General features: G+C 47.1%; 1 protein-coding gene across 1 annotated transcript in view; it reads left to right on the plus strand.

The window, feature by feature from the left end:
* The first annotated feature begins 10650 nt into the window (after positions 1-10650).
* The window catches only part of DMBX1 (diencephalon/mesencephalon homeobox 1), a 32020-nt gene continuing 17675 nt past the window's right edge, over positions 10651-24995 (plus strand). The window contains exon 1 of the mRNA XM_021530289.3: positions 10651-12125. The gene's annotated coding sequence lies outside the window, so the exon portion shown is untranslated. The remainder of the gene's footprint in view (positions 12126-24995) is intronic.

Here is a 24995-nt window from a genome sequence, read left to right on the forward strand (position 1 = left end):
GCTCAAACCAGCGGGGTCTCCAGGGAACACAGTGGTATCCCCTGATTCCTCCAAGCCCAGCATTTCCCACATTTGAAGCCAAGCAGTGCTAAGCCACACACACACACACACACTGAGCCCCCAAATCAAACTGCAACACTTCTACATCTCACAAGGAAAAAAAATATAAGAAGGAAGGAAAATCCAACACTTGGTTCATGTTTGGAGTGAAAGCTTGGCCTGACTGTTTAAGAGCTTGACTTCTCCTCATTACCATACTTACACACAACCTGAAATTAATAAAGAACTATCTTTAATGCAGTCAAAGTGGCCTCAGATGTGAGCCACTTCCTCGGCCCATTATCAGCATCATGTTTGTTTTTCCATATTGACCGTGTGTGTAATATAATACTTGTTTATGATAATTGATTTTCCTTGGACTGCCTTCCTGGGAATAATATGCACACTTTTTAACTCTCTCTTTAAAGATCAAATGGCATTTGGGCCTGGTGATTTGAATCTGAGTTGGTCGGAGCATTTAATACAATAAAAGTGAGCTTAAAGGAAAGCAGTTAAACCCTGGATATTTTTCTTATTGCATAGCCTGAAAACCCTTGAATTGAGAGGAAAGTTTGCATCTATTTTCTTGTCGTCTATTTTAAAAGCTGTCAGAGTTGGTTAGTCTCTCTTAAAATTAGTCCTTTGGATCATCTTCTTACTAAAAACAAAATCTGAGCTTTTTTTTTTTTAAAGCGATAGCGGATTAGGGCAAGAAGCTTTGTTTAGCTAAAGCGAGGGATTAGAGGAGATTTGCCCCCATAAAGTTGTGGTTTGATGGTGCTTTTATCCCTGGATGTTGCTAAAGCTGTGTTGCTTCAGGATTAGGAGCATACAAAGAGTCTCCTTGTGCTGTTTCACAGCCAAGAGAAAGACGGGGGGGAGAGGGAGAGACAGGGGAACACATGCAACAGAACTGGGAATTCCTTGGTCACACAAATCCAAAGTTTAAACCCCCTGACACAAACTTTGCTGGACACGTTGTGAATGTGAGATGATCATTATTCTGCAGTGGGAACGGTGGGTGCTGGGGCCGGGCGGGTGAGGCTGCCTGAGCCTCCCAGGCTCCTGCCACAGGCTGCTCCAAAATGCCCAAAATTCGGCTGAGGATGGCAAGAGAAGAGTGAGGGGAAGGCAAGGCCTCATTGGGGCTTGGGCAGCATTTCTCCTGAGTGAAACTTGCATTTCTCCTGAGTGAAACTTGGGCCTTCCTCAGCGAACCTGGTGAAAAGAAGCCACAGCACTGCTCCAGAAACACTGGAGCCCAGCACTGGGAATCTCATTTACTCAAAGACCAGCCAGCTGTGTAAGGGAATGGTGATCCTGGTGATCCTCAGCCTTCCCACCTTTGGGAGGTGCTTAAATCTTAGCGTGTGCTGGTGAGATGTCCCCATCAGCCAGAGCCAGGTCCTCTGCCATGACTCTGGTAGGAAGCAGAATAAACTGGAAAAGCCTCATGTGATTATATCCTTGCAAAAAAGCTGTAAGTAAAACAGGAATAAATCAAGACTGAGCACTAAGTGATGATGGCACTTCATTTTCTCTGCCAACAGGATTTCCAAGCATTAGAAGAGAGACCGTGGGGGTTTTAGGCAGGAGACAGAGAACCTCCAAAACCTTAAAGTTTTACACATATGGGAGATTTACCCCTACCCAAATCAAAATACAAAAGGGCATTGCACTTGCCAACCCTACCTGCATGACAAGATCATTTCAAAAGCAGGGACGAGGAGCAAAAAAAAATAAACCCCAAATCAAATCCAGCAGAACTCCTGAATGACAACTTATTTTCATCCTGTGGGGATTTATGTATGTCCTCAGCTCTTTCTTGATTTTGGGAGACATGGGGTCATGCCTTGATACCCACAGGACTCATAGCAAAGCTGTGAGACTACTGATGTAACATCATATTGGGCTGCAGAGTCTAAAGGATCCTCATCATCCAAAGCCCAGTGTGTGTGACCCTCTGCTGCTGTGCCAGAATGAAAAAAAAAGAAGTATCCTTGCTTAAATGAGTAAGGGAATCAAGTGCTTCCCTCCAGAACAGGAAATTACATTTTACTAAAGAGATAGTACCCATTAAAAAGAAACCCTAAAAATCCCTCTTGTCACAAGCAGACTATTAGATCAGATTTTTCTAGAAAATTAAGTGGCTCAGAAGGTCTTTGACTTTATCAAAGGGCATTCCAGATGGTAAATGTTATAGTCTAAAAACTGTAGGTTATATACTTGTCCATGTGTTTGAATGTGAGCACACACCAGTATGTGCATATGTACTTTTTTAAGCAAAACCTTTGCTCGTTTGATACCAAATGGCTGGTTGAGAAGTTCTGTTAAAACCAAAGGGATGATGAGCAAAAATCTCTACTGTTCTGCTTTTCCCCTTGCTTTGCCAGAAGGAAAGTCCTGCTCCTGCTGGTGGAAGGGAGAATGGGTTGGGAGCAGGACCCTGGGTGGTCTGGCTGACACCAAAGTGAACCAAAGTGACCACATGAGAGCGTCTCAGTGGACCAGCAGCTTGCAGAGTGGCCAGAGGTGGTGGGATGGGTGGGAAGTGCATCCCAGGGTGTGGGAAAGGTGCTTGGAGAGATGGTTCTCTGGAGGGAGGGTTTTCCTCATCATTCTTGCTGGTGTCTGGCTGCTCCTCCCCACCTCTGCATGGAGGAATGCCCTTCTCCTTGGCTCACAGGAGGGTAAATGAAAGCCCAGGCTGATGTAGACTATGGATGTTCTACTGTTTCTTGGGCATCTAAAGTCTTGAGTTTTTATCCAAGCAGCCCTCACCTCCATGGATAGAGCAATGTCACTTGTTCCCTCCACGTCCCAGGCATCGGAGCACATGGACATTTCATCCTGAGATTATTTCTTTATTGATTAAGTGCTCTATCAGCTGCAAGAGGAGCCACAAACCTGAAGGATAACAAAGCCTTTGTGGCTGGGGAGAAGAGGTAAAAGCCTTTCTCTCCTGTGCATCAGCCCAGCAGCATTCTCCTTTCCTTGTGGGGCACTTGCCAGCAGCAGAGCTGTGGGACTCAGGGAAAAACCTCCCTGAACAAGAAGCACTTTCTCTCCATCATCTTTGCATCATATGACCTTCAAAACAAATCAGAAGGTAAAATAAACACATATAAACAGCCAGGGTTTTGGCCTGTCTGAACTCCATCAGGGCTGTGGAGCTGGAGGAATGCATTATCAGTTCTGAGCAATTTTTGATTTTTCCCCAGTGTGGGACTGCGGAAGCGGCATTATTGAAAGGCCAGAATCTGCTTCTATTTCAACCAGTGACAGGTATATTTATATTAAGTTGATTCCCTCTTGAAATTATCCAAGTTTAAAGAATTATCTATCTGCAAGAAGCAAAAAAAACAAAAACAAAAACAAAAAACCCAAAAAATAAAACACCCCATGCAGCAGCTGTTCAGGATGATCTTCTGGGTTTGGAAATTACCTATTTAAGTCAATAAATGAGTTAGGAGGCATAGAAGGAAAGGAAGGTAGAGTTTGGGGCTCTTAATCATAGCTTCGCAGGCTTTAGCTGCTCTCCCACTGTTGAAAAATGTTTCAAAAAGCAAAATAAATGATCTTCTAGTTACTAAAATATTGATTTTGCCTACATCCAGTAATAAAGAGCAAGTCACCTGTAGGTAAAACTCTTGTAAAATATATTTGATACTATAATAGTCTGGAGATAGAGTTACATGCAGCTGAGAGAGGCAGAGAGATGACAAATCATTTCTAATAAGGTGTTTACCTAACATATTTCATGTCATGTGTTACACGAAACTGAGGAGGGCTCATTTTCCTTTCCCCTCCTCTGCCACCCCCTCAGAGAAAGCCACTGAGGGTGGGGTGGCACAGGAGGTGGCACAGCCTTGGCTGGTGCCTGTGGCCAGCACATCCCCAAAAGTGGCAGCAGTGCAGGGAACTGGGGTTGAAACTCTTCCTCCAGCTGCTCCAACAACCCAGCACAAGGGCTGGAGTCCCTGGTGCACAGCTGGAGGTGGCCACAGGACCATGCTCCTGATCTGGGAGGAAAAGTTCTTTTTCCCCAGTCCTCTTATGTCCTTGAAATTTCTGCTGCAGAGAACACGGCCAGCCTGGCTGTGTGCCTGGGAGATGGATTTTATCCCCCAGGAAACGTATCTGTCATTTTGCTCAGAGGTAGGTACAAAATAAATGCAGTCATGCATTTGAGCATCCGTTACTGAAGGACTGAACTTAGTGCTAAATGATGTAAATCTAGATAAATATCATTGCTTTTGAATAAATTACTTGGGGTTTACACCAGCAAAATAGCACAGAACTGCAGCCAGCCTCACTGGCAGGGCTGGCAGAGTCTGCAAGAGATCAACATTTTGGCTTCTTTCTGAAAAGATGGTTAGGGAGACTCAGCTCTGGGTCTGACCTGCTGGTGAGGGACAAATCCTTGGTGACAATGGCAAAGCCCTCCCCTGGTTTCAGTGGTGGAAAGCTGGGATAGCCCAGCTCTCAGTGCAAATCCAGCCTGCAAAACCAGGCTGCAAGAGGAATGTCTCTCCTGAGGACCAGGAGAAGCAGATCTCTGGGGGATAAACCACAGCAGGCAGTGATGGTGGATTCAAAGCACCCCACAGTGCAGAGCTGGACCTCAGCTAAAGGAGCAGAGGGCTGATGCAACACTGGCCTAAGGGTTCAGGAAAATCAGGGTCAGAAACACCTTCATTGCCCCAAACTTGCTACAGGACATGTGCCCACACAGGCAGGTGCATGATTTGTTCCCAGAGGATGCAGGTCCTCTTATGGAATTACCTTGTGCTCTTAAAACAAAACAAAACAAAACAAACAAAACAAAAACAAAATAAAACAAAACAAAAAAATCCCCCCAGCTGTTGACAGCTGCCCAAATTATGGGGTTTTGCAAAGGGAACCCAAGCAGAGGATGCCTTGCTACTTAACCATCTTTGTTACTCATGTGGGAAGGGTCTCAAGCTAGAAAATGCAGTTTCTCTATGCCAAGCCCATGGGGAGGGCCCGAGTTTAAGCAACTTTCTGGAGTTTCTTTGCTGCTTGGATAACATTCCCAGCCCTCCAGGAGCTGGAAAAGTGGCTCCAGGAGCCATCTTTAACAATTTAAATGACTTTAAATTGTCATTTCTGCAGCCTCACTGGGGAGGAGGAACATTTTTCTCAGGAGATCTAAAACCAAGGATCTACCAGGTCTTTTTGGCCATGTGGTGGCTGATGGACCAACCTCCCACCCATGCTGTGTGCCCCACATGACCTGGGTGATGTCAGCTGCCCCCACCACTCCATCCTCAAAGAACAGGAGATGTTTCATACCCAAACTACAACTGCAACACACCACAGCAGCAGGGTCAACTCAGAACCACCCACATTTCTTCCATGCTTGGATTTTTTTTCCAGGCTATTTAGTTACTTGGAGGGTGCCTTCAAATTCCTGATAAAAACCCAAATCTTCTAGAAGTGGGATGGTTTCTTTAATCACCTCCACTCATTTACATAACCTTTTTAAAGCAAATAATGGCATTTCATTGGCTGTAGACTGATGAATAAAAACTGCATGAGGATAAGGGTTAGCTTGGGCACTGGATGGCCCCAGACCAGAATAAAGCCACAGATAAGGGGCTCTGAATCCAACCCAGGTACTAACAGAAAGGCAATTTTTGATGCATCAGGACAGAGAATAAATTAGTAGCATTTTAAATTAAATGGGAGACCTTCTGACACATTATTGCAAAATTTCGATTTTGCTGGTTCTTTCCAGGCAGCCTGTGAAAAGACAGGAGGAGAGACACCTGTGCCTTTGTGACAGAGCAGAGCAGAAGTGCAGCGTCCCCAAGGGAAGCTGGACCCTGAAATCCATCTCTCCCAGGAGGGCAGGGACGCTCCTCCGGACTCTGCCTCTGCTGGGCTCATTGCTCCTCTATTTATTTTGCCTTTTCTCATCACCTTTCCTGCTTATCTCTTTTGCCCTGGATGCCCTCCTTCATCTGCAGCTCCTGGGCTGGAAAGGGCCCCCTGTTTGGCAGGAGCCTCTGAACACAGCTGGGATTCACTGAATAAATAAATAAGTAGATCTGCCTGTCATAACTATACTTTAAATTCCCTGCACGGGAGAGACTTCGCCTTTACATTCTTTCAGCTAACACTTTTACCAGGAACCACAGGCTGAAAAAATTGATCTTTTTGGCTGTTTTCACCTAATGCTCTTGGTAGATTTGATTCCTTACAGGTATTTTTTGAAAAATAGGCTAAACTAAGGAATGGCTTATTACAGTTACGAACTGCAGTTAATAGCAAAAAAAAAAAAAAAAAAAATCCTCGGCTGCATTTGAGAGAAGGTTGAGACCAACGAAGGAATAGGAAGTATTTTTTACTCAAAACCATAAAACTAGTTATTATCACAATTAAGAGAAAGCAGAAATGGGAGGAGCAGATGAGCTTGCTCTGTATTTTGTAATATTCATCTCACATTCTCCTTGAGGGATAAAATTATAAACTCACATGCCTGTGCAGTCAAGGTTTAAACTTAGGTCTAGATGGAAGTGTTCTCTAGCTCTGCACAGAGGAATGAAAAGCTGGATGAAGAATTGGAGGAAGTGCAGGAAAGCAAGCAGGAGAGAGGTGTTGGGTTCCCTTTAAAGCAGGTACCTAAATCTGAGGATTTTTTTTAAACCCTCTTTAAGATGAAGGCTCTGCTAATAACATGTCCAGAAGATGGCTCCTGGCAAATTGCTTTGTTATTCTTGTAAAAAAAAAAAGTCCCTTGGAAGCAGTCAATTTTAAACCATATATCAAAATGATTAATTGCCCTTAAATGAGCAGATGTTGAAGTACCCTTGAATGGGGCTAACGCTTTTTGGATTGCAAACATAATGTATTCATGGACTTGGAAAAATATCATTAGGGCTATTAATTAGCTATAAGCACCAAAAGCTTTGGTGACTCCAAGGTGTTCACTTTCTCTTTTTTTTTTTTTTTTTTTTTTTAATTCTCTTTTTCTTTTTAAGACTTAAAGGGGAACAACTGGTTTTTCTGGAATAAGGTTAGCAGTTTTTTTTTGAATGCAGCACAGAAAACCTTGTCAAGTAGCTCAAATTGGAAAAACTATAAGAAATACTGGCTGACCTCTAAATATGGGTAGGAACCAGCCCAAACAGCCAGGACTTAAGGAGGGAGCACTAGTGGGGCAAAGAAAGAGAAAGGAGGGAATAAAAGAAAGAAACCTGACATTACAGAAGGCTGCTTAGAATATAATTCTACCCTCAGCCAAAGGAAAATGTGCTAAACCACAAATGTTGCATGAAGGTTTGAGTCGATTTCAGGGGGGAAAGGTGCTTTGTGTCCTCTTAATTTGGGGAGAAAGAAACTTTTATTGCATACTTGACCCCAGAGGAAAAAAAATATAAATTCCTCTTCCCACTAATCTCACTTTCCTCCAAACCTCCAAGAGCAAAAGGAGAAATGTAGCAAGCTGTGGCTTGAGACTTTTTAGTAACAGAAAATCCTTAACTGCGAGCCAACTGAGAGCCTATTTTGGTCTCTTTTCAAATACTGCATCAAATATATTTTCAATGAATTCATGAAAAAAAAAAAAAAAGGGAGGCAGAGAAGAGAAAAAAAAGTTTTTAAATCTGTTTAAGTTTATAAACAAGATTAAAGAAACAATGTCAAGGGTCTTATGGAAATGGTGATAGTGCCCCTTTAAATAAGAGCAAGTGGAGATTTTCTATATCACTGTGCAGTTTAAATCTTTCTTGATGGACCGGACACTAGTCCTCCTTAAATCCTTCAGAAAGCTGCTTTAAGGAAAAAGGCTGCGAGGAATTTCTTCTCGCTTTAATTGCTTAAGAAACGGTTCCCACAATGAGCTGTGGCCTAGATTTGCCTCTCATTTAAGTTCTGATTTTTAAAAGTTCACAAGTTAATCCCCTTTCGGTCTCACACGAATGCAGTTGGCGTCGGGGACAAAGTACTGGACAATGTCTGGAACATTTCAAACCCCCAAAAGATGCCCCATACCAAAAAAAAAAAACACCCAAAAAAAAAAAAAAAAAAAAAAAGAGGTGGGGGGGAGAGGGGGAACCCCAAAACAATCCAAAACAAAACCAAGCAGCAAAGTGGCCTTGATTTAGTTAACTAGCTATTTTAAGACCTTTGTTGCCATTATAATTTGAGGCAAGTAGAAATGCCTTGCACTGTATTTGCCATAGATTTGGGGGTAAGGAGGTTTGTCAGTGTTCTGAGTTTTCTTCCTTGTCCATCTTCCAAAGATGGAGCTTTATTTTTCATCATTCAGCCTAAAATTAAATTTTCACTTCTTTAACACAGTTTACTGTCCTGGCAAGAGGTATAATGAAATTCACACACCAAAAAAAAAAAAAAAAAAAAAAAAAAAAAAGCCAAACTACCAAACAAACAAAGAAACAAACAAATTCCACAAAATCCACAAAGAGAGAGAGGGCGGGAGTTAATGCATTAGCTGTTTAAAACATAACCAGCTTGGCTTTGATTTTAGTTGTTCCGAAGGAAAGGACCATGATTTCTGTACAAATGCAAATACATTATTCTGCAGGGATGGGGATGGAGTGGTGTGTGTTCAATACCCGAGATAGGGAAATTATATGTATTTCTAAATAAAATGAGAAAACCACAATTTTCTTCCAACAATATGCGCTGATCGTTCCACTGTTTTTTTGGGTTTTTGGTTAGGTTTTTGTTTGGGGTTTTTTTCCCCCAGAAAATAAGCAGTTTTTCAAATTAAAAGTAGCAGCTGTCCTTCCTGTCATGCAGGTGAGGGGGCTTAAAGCCTACATGGAAGCCTGAAATTCACGGTTTACTTAGGAAAGACATAAAAAATTGTCTTTGAAGGGGATTTTTTGGTACATGTAAAGACCCAGACAGTTTGCCAAAAATATTACTGCTAATATCATGGAAACTTAAAATGTCCTTACTACATGGCAAACTAATAAATTCCTCCCACCCCGTCTCGAAGTGCAGGATCAAGTCTGGGTGGCAGATTCATTTATTTCCATATTTCATTTTGTTCTGTGAGGCAAAACTCACGGAGAAAAATTTGCCCGGTATCTACCCTCGTATCCTCCGTTTATATTATTATTAGTAGTAGCAATAGTAGTGTTATTGTTTTTATTATTGTTATTATTATTTTTATTATTTTTATTATTGTTATGATTGCTATTTTGGCAGGGGCGAAAAGAACCATTTCTCGCCCAGCCGAGCCGAGGTTTTGTGCCGGAGCCGGTGCCAGACACAAGTTTGGGGAGCCCCGGGGTGGATGGGGAGGCTCGTGGGGGGAGCGGGGGGCTCCTGGGGGGGTCCCCCCGGGGCTGCCTTCCCTCCTCCCGCGCATTCCGCATCCCTCCCTCGCCTGCCCGCGTTTTGGGGAAGCAACCCCTGTAATCTGGACACGAGTGGTGCCGATTCCCTGATGCTTTGCCCCATCGATACCTCGGGGCAGGGGGGAGATGTGCTAAGTCAGCTCCGCAGGCAAACTGGGGTCACTTTTCCGAGCTGCGCTAAATGCGCTGTGTACTCGTTTGTGCGAATAAGAGCCGAATTAAACGCAATTATTTATTTATGGGCGCTGGTTAAACGGCAGAAATCCCGTCGCTGGAGAGCTCGGGAAGATATTTTAAAGACAGAGAGAAACTCTTATTATTTCTTCGAGGGGAAGGGAGGAATTAAAACAGGCTTTTTCGTCGAAGTCATTACAAAATCTCCCGTGCTCTCAGCGAGCAGAGAGTCGAGACAATGGTGACATCGCGGTCGCAGGGGTTGGGAATTCGTGCCTGGCTGCAAGCGACAATTCAGAAACAAGTGAGAAGAGGCTGCCCCAGCCCGGACAGCAGAGCCCCGGCCACGGGAACCCTTCCCCGCTGCCCGGAGCGCAGCGGCCCCGCGAAGTTTGCCGGCTTTGGAGCAGATTTTTGTCCCCCGGGGTTGATGCTGCTGCCCCAGATCCTGCGAGCTACAGGTCCGCGGGGCTGCTCCCAGCCGGGTTTCGAGGGGCGAGGAGGGATTTCCAGGGGGCCGCTGAATTTTGGGAAGCGTCGCCAGCCGGCTCCCCGGCGTGCCCCGCTCCAAGTCGTTGTGACGAGCGCAGAAGGGAAGGTGCCGGTGGCAAACTCGGCGGGCGGTGGCACTGGTGCTGTCCTCTGCGAGGGCACCTCAAAAAAACCAAAAAGGGCCACTCCACGTTGTTTGTGCGGGGTGCTGCCCAGGCCAGCCAGGGGTCGGCTCCCCGAAAAAAGCACCCGAGAAGAGAGCGCGGCGATCAGCGCGCCGAGTTTCGCCCAATCGGTTTCGTGGCCAAAAGCGGGTGGTTGGTTTCGAGGGTGCGGGGGGAAGCACGGGGCGAGGGGCTCTCCTCGCTCCTGGGGGCGAGCGGGACGTCGGCGGAGCGAGGGCACGAATAGGTTGGAATAGATTTCAATAGGTTCACCCCCTCCCTCTCTTTCCCGAGACGATCACTTGGTACCCCATAACCTCTGGTTTAAAAAAGAATAAATATATACTATAAAAATAAATACAAGAAAGTGGCACTGGGAGCTTTCTGGTGTCCCGAGCCAGACCGATCCCTTCTGTTTTTTTTTTTTTTTCCTTCTTCTTTTTTTTTTTTTTTTTTTTTTTCTTTTGGTCAGAATTTGTACAAAATATCAAGCTCAAATTAAAAGGTCCTCTCCCCCCCTCTTATTCTTTCTTGTTCCCTTAATTCCTGTCTAAACGGTTTTGCTCTGGGAGAAGAAATCTTTTCTATAGGAGGGAGAGAGGGAAAAAAAAAACCTTCAAGAAGAGAAGGGTATTATTGTTTTAATCCTCTTACCCGCAGTCATTTTAAAACAGGGTGTTTTGGAGCCTGAAATGGCGTCTCGTCTCCCAATCCCATCCTAAATCCTCCTGGGCTGGGAGAGAATCTAAAGGCAAGGAACTGGCATCTATTAGCAATCTCTCTAAAGGCTTTAAACTGCTCTTTCTGCTGCGAAGGCATGGCAAAGCTGAAAAGCAAACACAACCACCGCTCCAGTTAGTGAGCTCTGCCAGATAACCAGCCCGGCCGCTGGACGGGAAAGTACCTGCGAAAATCCCGCAGAGAGAGTAAAAAGGGAAAGAAAGGGAAATACAAGGAAAGGAAAAGCTGGTTTTCCACCTTTTTTAGATACGGAAGGAAAAGAAAAAGAAAGTATTTTGGGGGAAAGTATATTAAAAAAAAAAAAAAATCATGAGCGGGGAGATGCGTTAAGTGCTCGTTCCTTCCCCGTCGAAGCTCGGCGGGGTCCCCCCTTGCCGCTGTCCCTCCCTCTGCCTTCCCGGCTCCTGGCCCGGCAGGGCCGCCCGTGCGCTCCCGGCTGCGGCCGCGGAGCTTTCCCGACGGGGCGGGCGGCGAATCCATCGCCCAGCGCTCCTCTGAGCTCCTTCCACCGCTCCGATTTTATTTCTCCCCCTATTTTAAAGAATACTCGAGGGGTGCAGCAGACAAAGCTGGGACAGCGAGGCGTCCAGGAGGAGGGTGGGGGGCCGCGGCCGCTCTGTAATTAAAATTGGGAGATTATCCCCCACCAGCATCACCACCCAGGGGCCGTCGGGGGAGAGGGAAACTTCAGGGTCTGATCCGGCGCGGTGCTAAGCGGGGGCGCGGGGTGAGGCACGGTTTGGCTTCCCTTCCCCGCGCCTGACGGACCCCATCGCCCCCCCGGTCCTGGCTCCAGCCCTCCTCCCTCCACCGGCATCCCGTCCGCTCCCAGGGATTTAATTAGGCGTTTACACCTCGGCTTGGAGTAAATGACTAGTAAGAAGTGTTGGGGGGGTGGGGGGTGTACCAGCAGCCCCGTTTTGATTGACAGGGTGGAGGACCATTGAAAATCTTGCTGGGTAGCTCCCGGGTCGCTATGAAGCTCCTTTTAAAAATCCTTCTCCAATGCTGACTCCCGGTAGATGGCAGCTCCGCCGGGCGCGCAGGCAGCGCGCAGGCAGCGCGGGCGGATGGAGTAGGGCGGGCCGGGGCGCAGCGCCGCGCTCCCACGCGTGTCCCCGCTCCCACGGCGGGCCCAGAGGCTGCCCCACCGCCCCAGGTAAGAGCCCTCCCGCAGCCCCGGGCAGCGCGGGTCCGGGTGGGCTGGGGAAGCCGACGGGAGAGGAGAGGACTTTGGGGATTGCTTGCCAGGAGGGGGAATCTGTCCGTGGGGGAATGCGCGGCGGCGGAGGGACCGCCGACAGGGATGCGCGCACCGCCGAGGAGAAGACCAGCCCGAGCTCCAGCGCGGATTCTCTGTCTTACTGTCCCTCTTTGTTTCTTTTTTCTTTTTCTTTTTTTTCCTTGTTTATTTGGAGTATGGCGCGCTTAAAAAAAAAAAAAAAAAAAGAAAAGAAAAAGAAAAAGCATCTAAACTACCGCGAAAAAAAAAAAAAGAAATAATGCAAACCCCCACTAGCATCTCGGGGCCTCGTTCCTATTGACTCCAACTGCAGCCCGCTCCGGAGCGGGTTTAGGCAGCTGGCGGGGATGTGAGGTTTGTAACCCGGCTCGGGGAATGGTGGGGGACGCGCATCCCTCCGTGAGCCGGGCTCCGCGAGAGGAGAGCGCAACTTTCCCCCTATTTACATAATGATGTTTTAGTAATCTGCGCAGCCTGGGGAGAGCCGCCGAGGGCAGAAACAGCCCCGAGCGGGGCCGGGGACGATGGCGATGGCCCCGCTCGGGGTGGATGTGGGATTGCTTTTTCTTTCTGGTGCGGCTGGAAGTTGAGTGCGGAAGGGACGGCAAGATGCCGGCAGCGCTAGGAAGCCTTTCTAGGACAAATCACACCCGCACATCACCCCGTTGCGAGGTTAGACGGCAAAACGGACGGGAGCCCCCTGTAAGGAGCTGGAGGCCGGTCTTTGCGACCCCCCTGCACGCTCTCCCTCTTTAAGGGGTGTATAAATCCCGAACCTGCGCTGTCAGCCCTTCTTGATAAATTAAGGGCTTCGCAGTCGAAACCTATTTACACCTCCATTATAGGGCTAACCAAATGGGGATCCGCATGCATATTTTTACCGCAAGAGATCTCATACATCTCCGCCAGAGTCGCCCCTCGGGCCATGGGATAACAGATAGGGAAGGGGGGTGGGTTGTGCTCCGCCGCGGCCAGCACTTGAGCGGAAAAATGTCCGTGTCCCCACTCGGTGCTGGCTGCCCGGGGCACCCGGGACCCGTTCCCCTTGCAAGGGGCAAGGAGAGGGCGAGGGTGACCCCGCGGAAGCCTTGCGGGGGACCGGGCACACGGGCTGCTCTAGCCCAAAGCAAGGCCCTCGGGCAAGTTTCTCCTCCGCTGGAGATGGGGTTTGACGGCGACCCTTGCCGTGTGTCCCTTTATTTGAGGAGAGGAGGGACAAGAAGAGCCCCATACGGAGCCATCCTGTCCCCGCGGTCGGTGGCTTTTCCCGGCTGCGCTTTCCATTTATTTCCAGGCGGCGACCTCGGGCGCCTCGGGGGAAAAAGGGGTCAGCGCATCTCGGGACAGGTCCTTGGTGTCCCCGAGGGTCGCTTCGGCGAGGCCATCAGCAGAAAGGAGGGAGGGGGCAACATCCCCCGTTTCCCGGTGGGATTCCCGCACCGAGCGCTGCCCGCTGCCTTCGGAAACGGAACGCGGCCGGAGCGAGGCGGCATTGGCCCACCACTCCGGCCCCTGGCTGGGGCTTTGCGGGGTTGTCCCCGCACCCTCTGCTCCAGCCGGCCGCGCTCCGGCTGTGTCCCGCATTCTGCCTCCGCCGGGGAAAAAGAAATGTCCCCGCTCCGCCTCATCCCGTCCCCTCCGGCGGCCCCCTCCAGTTCCACTTGGTTAGCTCAAGTTTTCCATGTAAATGACAGTAATAAATATCTAATCATGTCCCGCAGCTATCGGCGGCTCGCCGAGCAGCCGGCATTAATGAGACATCCAGGGGAAGTGGGGAAAAGGAGCGGGGGGGAAAAATAAAGAGGAAAGTTTTTCCGCTCTCCCTGAAATGGTTTCTAGAGGCGAGGCCCGGCCGAGGTGACGGGGGATGCGAGGAGAGCCCCTCGTTCTCCGGAATGATCCCAACTGCGGGGTCGCGCTCAGGTTCAAAGCCGTCCCCTCTAATTAACCCCCTCCCCAAAATCCCAGCAATTCCCCTCGAGGGAGGGGCGAGTCCGGTCGCATCCCCGGGCTGAGCGCTGCTGTCCCGAAAGCCCCGCGGAGATGCGTGTGCCCATCCCTGCCGTGATTCCCAAACAATTACCGGAGCTGCGATGAGCTCTGAATGCTGATGGTGGGCAGAGGGGGGAAGGCTGCGGCTGAAATTAAACCATGAGAGTTGGATTTGTTCGCCTAACGCTAAACAAATGGACTGATTACCTTCTCTCCAAACGCATCAGTCATACTACATTAAGTAGCAGAGAGCTAATTATCCCAATTAGGAGGCTGATTTATAATTAATGGCTTGGACCGAGTGATAATTGGATGTTAATGGATAACAGTTTTGTCTGAAGTAGCCTCCCGCTTCGCCAAAGGCAGGGCTGGAGGGTTTGGGGTTTATTTACCCTCTCCCTCCCTCACCTCTGCAGGGAGCACAAAGCGAAAGAGAAGAGAAATCTGCTTTTAGCTGGGTCGGGCGAGACCCTCCTCAGGCTGGGGGAGCCCGGGGCTCAGCGAGGAGAGCTGCGGGGTAACCTTCAGCACCCGCCTTCCCCAGCTTTTCAAGCAATATCTGCTGCTTTTTTTCATCTCCCCGTTAAGTGTCCAAGCCGTGGACAGCTGACCCTGCTGGGTACCTCATCCACCTACAGGACATGGGTCGTGTTCTCGATGAAGGGCAAAGGCTGACCCCACCACCACCCCCAAAGGGTGCCCTAGTGCACATCAGGCTTTTCCTCTGCCCTGCCTGTCCTAGGGAGAGCAGGATGGGACTCACCCTGAGGATGAGAGGTTTTACCCCCTCCCTGGCCCACAACCCCCGTGCAGTGGCGGGCAGAGAGTAAATCTGCAGTTTCTCTCACTGCTCTCTGTTTCTCCTGACCACATCTCAGAACTGGCTTGCTGACTGCTTAGCTTCTCTCTTCCATGTTCACTTGTCACCCATGAGTAACTTGATCAAGTCAACTTGATCAAGTCAATCCCACTTCCTTGTTTGCCCCAGCCAGAGAGACTTGGACCTACAACCCTTTGGCTTTTGGTTTGTGTTTCTAGGCTCAGGTTTTCCATTCTAACTCAGAATTGCAGTGGGCACTAAATTCCTGAAAGGGTGAGAGTGACTTCAGCCCTGAGTTACCCCCCATGACTGATGAGAGGTTGTATTAAATTATGCCAACACAGTCAATGCAAGTATACACCCAAAATTGTACCGCCAATACACAGAAATATGGTTTAGATCAGCTTTCCAGCTTTTCCTGCTAATTTAAAGAGATCTTGATGTTTAAATTGGAGATTCTCCTCATGCTCACACACATGAGAAGTGATCTTATTGCCATATCAGTAGGCACAGCTCTGTTTCACGGATCTGGTGCATATGTTGCTTTTCCTTAGTGCCCGTGTCACTGCCTGCACCAAAGAAAGAGGAGCTTCCCACAAATCAGAGAGAGGGGCAGGCTTGCCAGGCAAGTTTTACACAATATAGTTGTAGAGGGAGTGACTGCAGTAGGTTTGGTTCAATGTCTTTATCCTTTAAAAGAATATTTTGCTGAGAAAGAGGGAAATTGGATGAAAAGAAGCCGGAGTGAACAGTTTCTTTTTCCTCTGTCATTTTCACAACCAGCCCAGATGAAACAAAGCTGCTGCAGAGAAGGTCCTGGACCAGTTCTTCTGATACAGCTCCCTGCTGGTTTTATTGGTGATGCTATAGGTAAACTGTTCAGCTATCTAAAATTCCAGTGGTTTTTCAGGGGCATCTCAAAATTCAGCTTGTCAAGTTGAAAATGCTTCTACTGAGGCACTGACAAATGCCAGCTGGGCTTAAACCCTTTCAATAGCTTGAGTGCTGGTTTCCAGAGCCTGTGTCTGAACAGAATGTTTATAGCTACCTTGCTTCATTTGGAAAAGCATAGGAGTAGGAAAAATGCTGAGGAACAGGGATTCAATAAATCCCAAATTTTCCAATCCTATACAGCTACTAATAAACTAATCTACATTGGAGGAATTTCCATCAAAATGTGCTGGTGGAGAAATTTAGAAATGTAGCCAAAGAGTCAAGAATTAATTCATGGTGCACCGGGGTTAGCCAAACCTTTTCCCACCATTTCATTTCACTCTAAGAGTTACTGAAATTGATTTTTTGTTTCCCTTTGAACTTCATTAGGTTTTGGATCAGACTTCTTCTATTTCCTAAAGCAGTTCTGGTGGAATTACAGCTCATGGGAAGGAGAGAGTCTCTGAGGGTGGGCTGGGAGCAGGATGGACCAGCAGTTCTCCGAAGGAAGGGAAATGGATATTGACACCAGGAGTTGTGAGTAGCTGGCACAGCTCTCCTAGGACCAACAGCAGCCTCTGTACAGCCAGAGCAAACACTGATTTGAGAAATGATGCTGTAAAACTGAAAGTGTGGCTGCGATGCTTGGGAACTCCACGAGGATCTTCCAAAGAAAGAGTCAGAGTTGCTCTGGGGGAGAGGAGCTGATGGATGTTGGCAGGGAGGAAATATTCTTCCCAAGGGAGCTGTGGAAAGCCGGTGTCTCCAGCCGTGGGGCACCGGGCAGAGCGAGCAGGGAGCAGCTCTGGGAGCTCTTAGTTGTGTTGGCCAGAGGTGGGAGAACCTGCCTCTGCTGGGGGACCTCAGTCTCCCCACAAAACCCAGCAGACATTCAGCAGCTCTGCCTGCTTTACAGCACACAGCTCTTCAGAGCACAGATCACCTGCTGGTGGCCAAAATACATTGCTTACCTTGGCAGCCGTGCCGAATTCAGTGTAGGGATCCAAAAGCTTACGGGAAAGGAAGTCTTACATGTGCCCGTGGTGCTCCCCAGCTCCTGGCACTGCTGCCACAAACTCCAGTTCGTGGCCCTGTTTTAAGGTGGCACAAGTATTTCCCCCACTCCAGCCCCTCCACTGAGCTCAAGCATCCTTTTTAGTGGCAGGATGAAAATTTGTTGCCACTTGCAAAGAGGAAAAACTTAAATTTCTGGTTTATTCTGTTATTAGAAGCCCCCCCAATTGCACATCTTGTGGAGCTGCCTTTCAAGTTTGCGCTTTTTTTCCTTTTAGACCAAGGTAGAATTGTCTGTCATTTTGCCTTGTGGCTGATTTAAGTCTGAGCAGGAGCAGTTGCCATCCTGGCTGTTGTTTGGAGTGCTGCAAGGATCATCTGCAGAGGCAGGGTCCAGCTGAACCTGCAGAAACATCCTGAGTTCGGCTCTCAGCTTCTCTTGCTTCCAAGTTGTGCTTGCTCTTTTTATCTCTCAAAATCACCTTCGAGCAGAATTGCACTTGGCATCATAACCTCACAACCCTTCATCTAATCAGCTAAAAGAGCACCTAGGAAAGTCCTTTTGTGCCTGCCTTTTGTGCAGGGTCAAACTCCAGCAGTGTGGCAGGAACCTCTGCATTTCACAAGGACACGCTGCTCCCCTCCTCGTGTGTGCACCAAACTCTCTCAGCTTAACACCCAGAACTTACAGCTTCAACTTTTTACTTTCTACTTGATGAGAGTGGTGGTGGTGGGAGCAGAAATTACCTGCAAGCCTGCATTCCCTCCTGGCAGCCTGGCAGCACCTCGGAAGCAGCAGGAGAGGAGCTGGGAATGTCTTAAACTGCCTCAGAAAATCTTCACAAAGCTTATCTGTGCACTTCTTGCAGGGTTTGATCTCCCTTGTTAGGGCTCAGGGTTAGATTGTCAGATCAGCGTCGTGATTGTGGTGCTCAGGATAGACACAGGAAAGGTCACAGGCTTAAAAACATATTTTGACACAGAATTGTAGATCCTTGTCTTCTTAATGAGACTGTCATGGGTAAAATCCTCCAGGATATTGCTCCATCTTCCAGGGATGGGAGATTCCTGAGCCAGAAGTCCCAAGAGGCTGCCTTCCAAGAAAGTCAGTTTGCTCATGGGAACAATCTGCAATCAAATATGCTGCAGGCAAAAGCTGTTTCAAGGGCAGAGAGCAAATAGGGAGCCACCCTCACACTTCCAGCAGCCCTGGAAAAGGGCAGAGTTTGGTTTAGAAAATTCCCTTTGCCAGTGTTAGGGAAAACAAAATGATGCTTCTCAAGAAAACCTTTTTCACAGAAGTGAGGCGAAGGACTGAGCAGGCACTTTGTTGTTTTTTCTTTTCATAAAACCACCAAGGATAAACCCTTAAAGCAGTTTGTGAATTCAGCAGTTTGACTGCAGGATACTTCAGGGTTACTCCAGGTTCTGAATTCGGAGGCAGAGGTGCTGGGAGGTCTGGAGGGGGGAGAGCAGGTGGGCAGCACAGGGGAGTGCGAGCCTGGCTGCGGCTGCATTTCACACCCATGGATGTGGACGTGCAGCAGCAGCAGCGTGGCAGAGCTGGGCTGCAGGGCTCTGCTTCCATTCTGGTGTTAATGGCAGCAAATCTTAAATGCATGATTTTTTTTTTGTTGTTGTTGTTGTTGCGGACTGATCTGGAAGAAGAATGAGATGAGAAACAAGAGTCAAAGTGATCTTCATAGCAAGAGCTTTGGAAAGTCTTTTGCCAGGAAGTCTCTAATCAATCACTATATTCCGTTATCTTTTGGGTGAAAAACTATGATTTTGCAAAAGCCTTAAATAAAAATCACAGCAAATGATGCGAGTTACCCCTGTCAGCCAGGGCCTGTTACCTCAGCTGCTCACAACCTGGTGTTGAGAATTTCTCAGGACCTGCAACAAAACTTTCTTGTCTCAGCAGAGTGCTCTGAGGTTTGTTTTACAAAAATTGCAAGCCCTCCTGCATCCTATTATGTTTCCTCTGCAAATAGATGAGCATTGCAAACACAGCTGCTGTGCTCATCATCAGCACAGCCTCAGAGTCACTTATTTCACAAGGTCTACCCAAAAATGGTGACGCTGTCCCCAACTGGAAGTATTTCCATATTTCAGCTGCTAGCAATTCTCCTGGTTTTAAGGAAAAAAATATTTATTTATACCAAGGTCACTAGGAACAGTTGAGTGTGAGCTGCAAGAATTGGTGTAATTGGTCAGGTTTGGCTTTTGGTGCATTGTCACTTAAGTTTAGCTAGATCCTGCTTAATTAAGATCTCTCTCTGCACTTAGAAATTAACTTTGTTTAAATCCAGGGATTTTCACAAGAGTAAAAATACTTCAGGAAGATTGGAAATGCAGAGTCCTGCAGGGTTTTTGGGAGCTCTTCTCAGTTCCTTATTTCAGTTATAAGGGAAGTCTTTTGGAAGCCTGTTTTTATAGTATATGCTGCTCACAGACTGACATTTGAATGAGGAACTATGATGTGTTACAGTATTTCAAATTATCGGTGTTTCACCCACTACAAAGGTGAAATTGTTTCCTTAGATGTTCGGTAATCTCATGTGAGGAACAAAACCGATTTATAGTATGTTGGTTATTATCTTATGTGATTTTGGGCCTTTATGTATCTAAAAGATTTAGGGATAGATTAAAAAAAATTGAAGAAAACCTCTTGCTAGGATCATTTATTCATAACCCCCCAGGTATGTAATTCATTTAGTACCAAATACATATAAACCAAATGTCTGTCTAAAGAGTGAGCCTGTTTTCCTAGAATGTGAGTTACACAGAGTCAAAGATTTGTTATTTATCTTTCTGATTTGAAGTGTTTCTGAATAAGGAATTAAAGCATAAAATCAGAACGCAGAGCAGCTCTGGGGGAGGTGAGGGGGAATATTCTGCTGTGATTCTGTTTTCAATGATGTTTTTTGCCAGTGGTAATAAGGGGGAAAGGATGTTGCAGCACAAACCATTTGCTGTTTTTCCCTGTTAGTTACGAACAGTGGGTTCCTGTGCTTTGCACGAACACCAGCAGTGATTTGTAGCCCCTTTGCAAGTGCTCAGGCTGAGCACCACAACTTTCCTTTTACCTGACAGGGCTACTCCTATTTTTTTCTGTCACCTGCAGAACCCTGAACATCAATCAAGTGCACCAGACTTCTGTTTGATGCTTAATTTTTTTAACTGATCTTTTCCTTGTGTTGAAGCTGTGCCTTGCATCAGGGCACCGACCTGAGGCTGTGCCGTGCTCTTCCAAACCTTAAATGCATCTGTGGTGAATCTCTCTATAAGCAATGAAATATAGTGTTGAAATTCCCTTCTGAAAGTGACTTCCTGAAGTCCAGATTTGATATCTTTTTTTTTTTTTTTTTTGGTACAGCTTATTTCCCACATAAAGAAAGCCTCATACACCTTCTCTACCACCACCAACCCTCCCATTCTGGGGACAGCTTTGCTGAAGTGATAAAGAAATACCCCATGGTGCCCACCAGTCAAAAGCAGACTGGCATCCTTTTATTGAAACCTCTAGGAATCATTCAGTATTTCTGACACATAGGTTCTATTACCCCACTCTTTACGATGGCACCTGAGTGTCCCATGTAGATTAATGAATTTAGTATTTCTTTGAATTTGGGATGATTCACTGTTTGGGGGGAAAAGAGTTAATGGTCCAAAGCCCCTGCAAAGCTGCATGTTCTACATCCAGCCTCAGCCCCATCTCACCTGACAGAGTTTGCTTGAGAAGGGCAAATGTCCTGTTTGTGATTTTGGTTTGGTGATTTGTTGGTTTGTTTTTTTTCCTGATAGAAGGGAAAATATGATGTTTTCTTGCCAGGTACTATTCAGAAAACTTCAATACCTAATTTTTTAAATTGTTCTCAGATCTGTCTCAATTCCACATATACACAAGCCACAAGGAACAGGGGTTTTCAGCTGGTGAGGAAATGCATGGGTCTCTCTTCACATCTTCTCTCAGGACAGAATTACATGCGTAATTATACAAAATTAGTTGCAAGCTAAATAGGGAAACTTAAAGCCTTGTACAAAGCTGAGAATATTAAAACCTAGGGTCAGAGCTCCCCTGTATGCCACATTTTTATGAGGTGCACCATAAACTGCACTACTCTTGTGCTGTATGGCTTCAGGGAAACCTGAGGTTATCAAGGCCAGTGCTGGGAAGGGGTGGATGTGAGCCACGCTGGCTGGAGCAGTGCAGCCCTGCCCTGGGATAACAGGGCTCCTGTTTCTGGCTGCTGAATGTGCAGATTGTCTTGTGTCAGATTGAACAGCTGAATACGGAGTGGTGAGGTCCCTGGGTCAGTCTGGGATGGGAACAATCCTGCACTGCCTGGTCTCAAAGCAATGCAGGAATGGAGAAAGCTGGATTTCTCATAGACAGCAGCAGCTAAAGCTAGAGGAAATCCCATGTCCTGTCTGTGAGCTGGATCCGGGCAGGACATGGCCCCTGTGCTCTGAGAAGTCTGCAGGCATGGGAAGAAAGGTGGGCACAGCATCCATGAGTTTTCCATAGCAAAAATATGAGTGAGAGGTAGGAGCCATGGGAGGGATTTTGACACTGAGGTGGCAGTGCCAGGATTGTGAAGACAGGAGGAGTGGGAGACCCGGCAGGGTCTGGTGCAGGGCATGCGAGGAGAGCTCACAGCTGGTGCTGAGCAATGTGGGGGCTGGACAGTGCTGGCTTGGGATGCCGGGGTGGGAGAGCCTCTGCTGCTGGTGATGCTGGGGTGGGAGAGCCTCTGCTGCTGCCCTGAAGGGCTCTGCAGGGAGAGACCACCAGCCCAGGAGGTGCCAGCTCACAGCATCCACCCCCTGTGCTGAGCAAACGCAGCAGCATCAGCCCACAGGCTCCTGGCAGGGGCATTTTTCACTCACCTATTATTTTCCTGTTTTCCTCAGCTTCCATCTCCTTTCTTGGCTGCTCCTAACTCTTCAATTATCTTTGATGCACAGAATCAGGATGAGGAATCCCCGTTCTTTCAGGATGGTCCCTGTAACCCTCCCAGCTCATCCACAGCTACCCAAGCCCATGCCCTTCAACAAAGCAGGAGTTCAAACTTTGCTCTCATCCTGCTGTTCCTGAGGCCCTCCAGCCACGCGGAGACATAAAAGATGCATTTGCAGATTTTGAAAATTAAAACCATCTATACAGCCAGTGGGAAGGGATCAGCTTATTTGGTTGCTTAATGAAATATAAAGATTATTTTAACCAGTGTAAGCACTATTCGACAGCTTGTGAAACACAGCAGTGGCTTGATGAATGGCTTTCTCCATTAAAAAAAATTGCCGCATGATGTCTTTTAAATATTTAATTTATTGAGGTTGGAGTGAGCTCGGAGCTGACAGTTAAACAGGAGCTATTTGTGGTTCTCAGTTAACTTTGCTTACCCAGCTGAACCGTCTCGCTCAGTAAATTCCCTCATTTTTTATACAGAATCTGGGATGATACATTTGCTGCACAAGTGAGTAGGAAGTTCTGCCTGTTGTCTGCACTGCAGCGTAACAGGCAGTTACCACCAAAGCTGTGATGGGCATTGACTCCCATCCTGAGTCCACCCCTGTGAAGTCCTTCTCTTTTTTCTTTTTTCTTTTTTTTTTTTAATGCACTTTCTTCTAGGCCACCCAAAAATGTACACATAAAATAATCTTTTAACAATCAAAACCACCGAAATATTCCTGGAGCAAGTGTTTCAGTGGCAACACTGGGTTCCAGACACAACACCACTGGCAGTGTCCTTGGAAGACTGTATGGTATGGGAAAATTCCCCTCCTCTCCCTCTTCGTTTCTCCTTTAATGTGCCAGCCTGCTACACAGCCGATGACATGCAAGGGGGATTAGAAAAGAAAAACAGGCATTTCTGTGAGTTGGGAGTCAAAGACACTTGGCCTCCCACGTATCTCCTGGCAAGGCTGAGCCCGGTGTGGATTCTCCAGCCTCTATTAAGGACAGAGGTCTGGCAGCAGCCCAGGGCAGTTAATAGGTTCTGTGTCCTCAAATGGTTTTCACAAAACACGCAAGAACTTAATAAGCTTTGAGACCTCTACCCCGCTGGCCAAAGCTGGTACAACCAGCCAGCTGGTTCACAAGTGAGATGGTGAGAGGGTAGGAGGCAGAATGAAGTTGCAAATCTCGGTTTTGCTGCCTGTGTTGGCCAGAAAAGCCAGTCCTGCCCTTGTCTGTGACAGTGAGGCAGTGAACAACTGTATTGGGTGGCATGATGCTCTTGGGAAATGAACCACACCAGGAATGGGGTGAGGCTGCACCACAGGTCAGTCTTTCCCGGGTGATGGGAGATGTCCTCTGTGGCCATGTCAGTGGTCCATGTCACTGGGACATGTCCCTTAACATGTGCCACCAGCAGCAAAACTTTGCAGTCCCAGAAAGCAACATCACAGCTGTAATTTCGGTGTGAACCCTATTGTGAGGAAGATAGATAAGAATGCCAAAAATCTGTTGGTGTGTGAAGTCCATCACCTTAATCAGAGAACCAGAAAACAATTTTGTCATTGCTTAAATCTTCTCTAAACTCCATTAGAGCAGAGCTATGGCATCCTTATGTTTCGGTTGGCACCTGAAATGAAAATGTCCATTTTCACATTTTATCTCAGAAGAATGGGGAGTCAGTGCAGAGTGGGTGAGCAGGCAGACACAATGCAGATGAAGCTGGCATCAGGGTGTGTGTCAGACCTTGGTGTGTCACCACACCCGGACCTGCCACCTTCCACTGGCACTCAGTGCTGAAATGATGCAGTGGCAGAGCACAAGGGACTTGGGGAAACGGGAACGAAGCGGAGTGCTAAATATCAAAATTATGGGTTTATAATTTCTGTAGCCTCTTTGAGAAGACAATCCCAAAACCAGAACTCACATTCATGAGGGTCATCCTTGGGCTGGCAGAGTGTTTGACCAAACTCAGCTGCATGTTTCCCTCCCCTGTTCCTGGGCACCACAGTGCAGAGATGCTTGTGAGGGCGAAGCCATGAGATGCCCCAGACCCTGCTGTTACACAAGGTCACATCATGTTTGTACTTCTTACATCAAGGTGAAAAGAGCAGAAGTTCAGAGCAGGAGGGGCAGTGGCACCAATTCATTTCCATCTCTGCCTCTTCACCATGAGTCTGTCCCTCCGTGTTGTAAATAATTTATGGGCAAATATGAAGGTTTTTTTGCAGTACATAAAATACAGCAGATAGTTGTTCTTCCAAATTTTCACTGTTCAATGCATCACATTCCTCCTAAAACTATGGGCATTTCTCCTGAAATCATCACCTCCCTCCAGAGTTTAAATTGTTGTCTAAGAGGCTGCCTGAAAAGATGTCTGCTTTCCTTAAGTTAGTCCAGCTGACCCTCTTTCCCTGAGCGTTTGTTCATTGCACTGACTTTCCAGATGGTGACTTGCTGATGTAAATGGTGGTTTAAAAAATTTATTTTGTGGCTAATGTTTCACAACTTCCTTTCTGATGTCTTACAAACTGCAGAAACGACATCCTGGAGGCCCTCAGTCATTTACAACAGGGATGAATGAAGCATTGCTTGGCTTTTGAGATCAATATTAGCTCAGTTTTACAGATGGTCTGTAAGGAAAAAGAGCTTGAAGTTTCATGCAGAGCCTACACTAGAAAAAAAAAGGCCATTAGTTTTCTGAAATAATTTCCTTGCTATTGAGCTATGAAATGTCGGTATTTATTGCAAACCTTATTCCCTCTTTAGCCGTAACGTTTTTGGTACTATTACGGTGAAAATTTATTTTCTTTTTCACCACATGCTCCTTTCCCACCCCCCACCCCCCCCACCGTATCATCTGTGTTTTCTTAAGAAGACCTGTTAGAAAAATGAATAATGAATGGAAACAAATTATAAATGAGTGAGCTCAGATGAGAAACATTATTTGACATTGCAGCGCTGGGATTACAACAAATAGTCCACTGTAGGCAGTGGTAGGGGCAAAATCCCAGCTAGCCCTGGGATAGAGCTAGGACAATGCATTAAAAGTCACTGTAATATGATA

This window comes from Lonchura striata, chromosome 8 (genome assembly GCF_050655825.1).
Source record: "Lonchura striata isolate lonStrDom1 chromosome 8, ASM5065582v1, whole genome shotgun sequence".
Lineage (NCBI taxonomy): Eukaryota > Metazoa > Chordata > Aves > Passeriformes > Estrildidae > Lonchura > Lonchura striata.